This window comes from Capra hircus, chromosome 29, assembly GCF_001704415.2.
Source record: "Capra hircus breed San Clemente chromosome 29, ASM170441v1, whole genome shotgun sequence".
Lineage (NCBI taxonomy): Eukaryota > Metazoa > Chordata > Mammalia > Artiodactyla > Bovidae > Capra > Capra hircus.
Window position 1 is genome coordinate 42,251,722 of NC_030836.1, and position 6,842 is coordinate 42,258,563.

Sequence of the window (6,842 nt, forward strand, 5' to 3'; positions counted from 1 at the left end):
CCTGTCCAATCAGGTATCGTCAAGTACCCTGTAACTGAGACAAAGAGCTGACTGTATATAAACTGCCATACTGCTTTGTTCGGGGCTCTCGTCTGATTCCGCTGCGTCGGATGAGGCTTGAGCCCTAGCGCGCTAGAAATAAAAATTCCCTTCTTGCCTTTGCATTACCACGGTGGACTTGTTCACTCTCTCGGTTGGTTTGGAGATACGGGCTCGGTGCATAACAGTTCTGGGCCATAGTGTTTAAAACCCTCAGAATTTTCCAACTGATAGTCTTGTCTTTTGCTATTTCTAAGTAACCCCTTTGATCAACCTCAGTTTGGGCTAATGGGGTGACTTAGACCCTAAGATAGCCTTAGGATGGGGCTGGTCATCGGAAAGACCAAGTGATTAGAGGGTTGGAAATTTCAGGCTACAGATCTCTAAGAAGGAAATGTGGGAGGGGGTGCTGAAGATTAAACTCTATAAAAACTGTTCAGCAAGGAGACTTGAACTTCCTGGTGGTGAACATACCAAGGTATCCGGAGAGTGGCTGCCTGAAGAGGACAGGGAAGCTCCTTGCCTCCTCTGCCCCCACACCTTGCTCTATGCATCTCTTTCACTTAGCGGTTCCTGAGTTGTATCCATTACAATAAATCACTAAACATAATTAAAGTGTTTTCCTGAGTTCTGTGAGCTTCTCTAGCAAATTATTGAACCATCAGACGGGTTGTGGGAACCTGTGATTTTTAATCCATTGACAGAAATACACGTGGCCTGGGACTTGCAAGTGGTGAACAGCATCTGAAAGTGAAGGAGGGCAGTCAGGGTGCTGAGCGCTGATGCTGCGAGGTCTGTGGTTAGTGACAAAATCAAACTGACTTGTTGACCAACCAGTTGGTGTCTGGAACTCGGAGAATTAGTGGCTGGTGTTAAAAAATACTCCACAACAATTCTGATAAAAGTTTGTCGGGAGCCAGAGTGAGGAATCCCACCAGTGACAAGGTCATGCAGAAGGAAGCCTGACAAAACACAAGGACGTGTTCGGCTTCAGGGATTCCCCCTGGAAATTCCTGAGCATCCACCCGCCAAGACCAGAATCTGCCTGCTTTACTATGTTATGCTTTCCACCTACTCTTCTGTCATTAACAGGGGACTGTCCCCCCACCACCTTTTCCTGGAAAAAATTAGAGCTTTTAGATAATAAATCTCCTGGGCACAATAAGAGTGTTTCAATCCAAAAACCACTGATGGCTTTCTAGCCTGCCTGCAGGACTCATACAGCTGCGCATGTGATTGTTTGAGGCCTCCTGACTGCGGGAGGCAGAGGAAGCTTAAAACATCCTAGGAATGTCAAGGCTTCCGAGGAGTCAAAATCATTAGAATAGGACTGATTAAAGGTTTCATTTGTTGAGCCAATACTTGCTGCCAAATTTTCATATCTTTTATTTTTAGGTATAGTTGGTATATAGAAAAACAGGTAGTAGACCTGGTATTAGCGACACTAGATCTTTGAGTTAAGTACTTTCTTTGTAACCCACTGCACATTTGTTCTATAGGAATGTAACTTATTTGTACTTTGAGGGTGATGCAGAGTAAAGAAAAAACACTTCTAGGGAAAAGGAGTTTTCTGGACAATTATCCAGGAAGAGAGCCATAAAAATGTTAACAAGCCTCTTGGCCAGAAGATAATGTAAACCACCTGAGACCTTTTGTATACCAGAGGGTATGCAAAAAGAAAGCCTTGTCTCAATGAGGGTCAGGACCGCTGCCCCTGCATAACTCTATTTCCTTATGTACAACTTGGGGTATATAAGCTGATTTTGAAAAATAGTTTTTGGAGTCTTGCACCGATGCTGGGCTTCCCCATGTTGTTCTTTTCTTTTTCCGGCCGAATTCCCATCTGGAGCAGGGAGGCTCAACATGTCTACTTATTTGTCCCAGCTTCTAAGATCCGTAAGAGAGAGAGCCCAAGGCGGGGCACTCTCTGATATTCAAACGGACGCCGGTGGCCTAACGTGGATGGTCCAAGTTCCTTGTCTGGAACTTTATTGGTCTTCCACATAATCCAAGTTGTTCAGCCCTCATTCTGTACTTAATTTTCCTACTATACTATTGTTTCTTAATCTAATCTTATATTAATAAACAAATAAGTTTTCCTCGCCGACTCTGTCCACCCTTCGAATTCCCTGGATCCATTGGGGCAGGACCCCGGCAAGTGGCGCCCGGAACAGGCTATTTGAAGGTAGGTTCCTTGGAAAAGAAGCTCCCCCCAGAGCACTCTCTGTTGCTCCCCCCGGAGTGATTTAATCACTCGCCCCGGAGCACTTTCAGTTACTCCCCCAGTGTGAAGTGTTCGGGACGGATAGGACCCCACTCAGTGTGCTGCAGACCCCCCTGTAGGATAGACAGGGTGAGTAGGAGTGGGAAGTGTTAAAGGGTTTAAGAGAAACCTGGTTCTCTAGAGGTTGAAAGAAACCTGCTTTCTTCGGGTTAAAAACCCCCTTTGGCTAAGGTAAAACCTTTTTGTCAAGGCAGACTTTTCTATAAATCTTAATTTTCTGACATGGGTAACAATGAGTCAAAAGAATGACAAATCTTTATAGAAGTAATTTAGCAACTGTTAAAGGAGGAAAGTACGATAATTCTAAAATTGTTTGCATCTCATAAAAGTCCTCTAATAGGTATTGAAAATGTTAGCTTGTTGCAAGGGGAAACTAACAAATTGACCATGACAGTGGGAGATCTACAGACACCTCTCTCAGGAACTGATAAATTAAGGGTACACAAAAACCAATAAAGATACAGAAGCTTTGAAGAAGTTACTTACAAGCTGGTTTAATGAACACATACAGTACAATTGTGGAATACAGATTCTTTTTCACCACACACAAAGGAATGCTTATGAAACTGACCATGTCCTTGACCTTGAAGCAAGTCTGAGCAAATTTCAAGGGACTGGTAAGACAAAGATCATTTTTTCAAACTGTAATGCAATTAAGTTAGAAATCAATAACAAAGAGATAGCTAGAAAAATCCTATACTTTAAGACATTTTACAACACACTGATGATAAATTATGAGTCAGAGAAGGAAACACGATGGAAACTAGACAATATTTAGAACTAGATAATTACAAAAGTATTAAGATATCAGTATTTGGGTCATTCCACTAAAGAGATACCTAGAGAGGAATTTGTACCATGAATTCTTACATTAAGAGAGAAAAAGGTGCAAATTAATCAGTTAATCAATGCAAAGAAATAAAGGGAAGCAATAGAACAGGAAAGGCTAGAGATCTCTTCAAGAAAATTAGAGATACCAAGGAAATATTTCATGCAAAGATGAGCTCAATAAAGGACAGACGTGATATGGACCTAACAGAAGCAGAAGATGTTAAGAAGAGGTGGCAAGAATACACAGAAGAGCTGTACAAAAAAGATCTTCATGACCCAGATAACCACGATGGTGTGATCGCTCACCTAGAGCCGGACATCCTGGAATGTGAAATCAAGTGGGCTTTAGGAAGCATCACTATGAACAAAGCTAGTGGAGGTGATGGAATTCTAGATGAGCTATTCCAAGTCCTGAAAGATGATGCTGCTGTGAAAGTGCTGCATTCAATATGTCAGCAAACTTGGAAAACTCAGCAGCGGCCACAGGACTGGAAAAGGTCAGTTTTCATTGCAATCCCAAAAAAAGGCAATGCCAAAGAATGCTCCAACTACCACACATTGCACTCATCTCACACGATAGTAAAGTATTGCTCAAAATACTGCAAGCCAGGCTTCAGCAATATGTGAAACGTGAACTTCCAGATGTTCAAGCTGAAAGTTAGAGAAGGCAGAGAAACCAGAAATCAAATTGCCAACATCTGTTGGATCATAGAAAAAGCAAGAGAATAAAAGAAAACCATCTATTTTTGCTTTATTGACTATGCCAAAGGCTTTGACTGTGTGGATCAAAATAAACTGAAAAATTCTGAAAGAGATGGGAATACCAGACCACATGACCTGCCTCTTGAGAAATCTGTATGCAGGTCACGAAGCAACAGTTAGAACTGGACAAGAAACAGCAGACTGTTTCCAAATCAGGAAAGGATGTCTAGGCTGTATATTGTCACCCTGCTTATTTAGCTTATATGCAGAGTACATCATGAGACACGCTGGGCTGGAGGAAGCACAAGCTGGAATCAAGATTGCCAGGAGAAATATCAATAACCTCAGATATGCAGATGACACCATGCTTATGGCAGAAAGTGAAGAGGAGCTAAAGAGCCTCTTGACGAAAGTGAAAGAGGAGAGTGAAAAAGTTGGCTTAAAGCTCAACATTCAGAAAATGAAGATCATGACATTGGTCCCATCACTTCATGGGAAATAGATGGGGAAACAGTGGAAACAGTGACAGACTCTATTTGGGGGGGCTCCAAAAATCCCTGCAGATGGTGACTGCAGCCATGAAATTAAAAACCACTTACTTCTTGGAAGGAAAGTTATGACCAACCTAGACAGCATATTCAAAAGCAGAGATATTACTGTGCCAACAAAGGTCCGTCTAGTCAAGGCTATGGTTTTTCCAGTGGTCGTGTATGGATGTGACAGTTGGACTATAAAGAAAGCTGAGCACTGAAGAATTGATGCTTTTGAACTGTGGTGTTGGAGAAGACTCTTGAGAGTCCCTTGGACTGCAAGGAGATCCAACCAATCCATCCTAAAGGAGATCAGTCCTGGGTGTTCATTGGAAGGACTGATGTTGAAGCTGAAACTCCAATATTTTGGCCACCTGATGGGAAGAGCTGACTCACTGGAAAGGACTCTGATGCTGGGAAAGATTGAGGGCAGGAGGAAAGGGGACAACAGAGGATGAGATGGTTGTATGGCATCACCAACTCGATGGACATGGGTTTGGGTGGGCTCCAGGAGTTGGTGATGGACAGGGAGGCCTGGAGTGCTGCAGTTCATGAGGTCTCAAAGACTCGGACACGATTGAGCGACTGAACTGAACTGAACTGAACTAAATAAGTCAATCATCTAATTTAAGAAGATATTAACAGAAAGAATCATATAGATGGCTAATGAAGAGAAGGGAAGTGAAAGTCGTTCAGTCATGTCCCACTCTTTGCGACCCTATGGACTATACAGTCCAAGGAATTCTCCAGGCCAGAATACTGGAGTGGGTAGCCTTTCCCTTCTCCATGGGATCTTCCCAACCCAGGGATCGAAGCCAGGTCTCCCGCATTGCAGGCGGATTCCTTACCAGCTGAGCCACAAGGGAAGCCCAGATGGCCAATAGGTAAATGAAAAAATGCTTAACAGCAATAATCATCAGGGAAATTCAAATCAAATCTACAATGAGATATCAGTTCACGGCTATTATCATAAAGGCAAGAAATAACAAATATTGGTGAGAATGTGGAGAAAAGACAAGCCCTGTCCCCTGTTGGAGGGAATGTAAATGGGTGGAAACACTATGGAAAACAGTAAGAAGGTTCTTCAAACAATTAAAAATAGAACTACCATATGATCCAGCATTCCCCCTTCCAAGCATTTATCCAAACAAAAGAAAAAATTTAATTTGCAAAGGTATGTGCACTCCCATGTTTGCCCAGCATTATTCACAACATCCAAGAGATGGAAACAACCTAAGTGCCCATTAGTCGATAAATGGATGAAGAAATCGTGGTATACAAAATGTTTTTGGTGGTAAAAAATTTTTTTAATTTTAAAAAGGTGCTGATTCACTGCAAACTAAAAAATGAAAAAAATTGTGGTATATACATATGGAACAGCACAGTATTCAGGAATAAAAAAGAATGAAATCTTGTCATTTGTAACAGTATAAATTGACCTTGAGGGCATTATGCTAAAGTGAAATAAGTCAGATAAATGCAAATACTGTATGATCTTACTTATATATTGGATCTTTAAAAAGACTCATGCTTTTTGACGCACAGAACAGATGGTTGCCAGAGGTGGGGCTTGGGGGGGTGGGCAAAATGGGTGAAGGAGGTCAAAAGGTACAAAATTAGAGTTATAAGATAAATAAGTTATGAGGATGTAATGTACCACATGGTTCGGTTCAGTTCAGTTCAGTCACTCAGTCGTGTCTGACTCTTGGTGACCCCATGAATCACAGCAGGCCAGGCCTCCCTGTCCATCACCAACTCCCGGAGTTCACACAGACTCACGTCCATCGAGTCAGCGATGCCTTCCAGCCATCTCATCCTCTGTCATCCCCTTCTCCTCCTGCCCCCCTGCCCCCAATCCCTCCCAGCCTCAGAGTCTTTCCAATGAGTCAACTCTTCGCATGAGTTGGCCAAAGTACTGGAGCTTCAGCTTTAGCATCATTCCTTCTAAAGAACACCCAGGGCTGATCTCCTTCAGAATGGACTGGTTGGATCTCCTTGCAGTTCAAGGGGCTCTCAAGAGTCTTCTCCAACACCACAGTGGTGACTATAGCTAAAATACTGCACTGCATATTTGAAAGTTTCTAGGAGAGTAGATCTTAAAAGTGCTCATCACAAGAAAAAGAAACGTTTGTAAATATGTCTGATGACAGATGTTAACCAGATTTGTTGTAGCGATCATTTGCAATATATGCAAATATCAAATCATTCTGATGTGCTCCTGAAACTAAGATAAACTAAGACAATGTTGTATGTTAATTATACCTTTAAAAGGTTAAAAAAAAAAAAAAAAGAAGGTAGAAGCAGAAGGAAAAAATAGGAAGAAAGTAAAAATATATGAACCAAAAGAAATGAATCAAAATAAGCAACAAAAGAGAATGCACAAGTTAATGTTTTAGGGGAAAATGGAGATATAACTACAGATGCTAAGGAGATCAAACAACAAGAAATCAATAAAT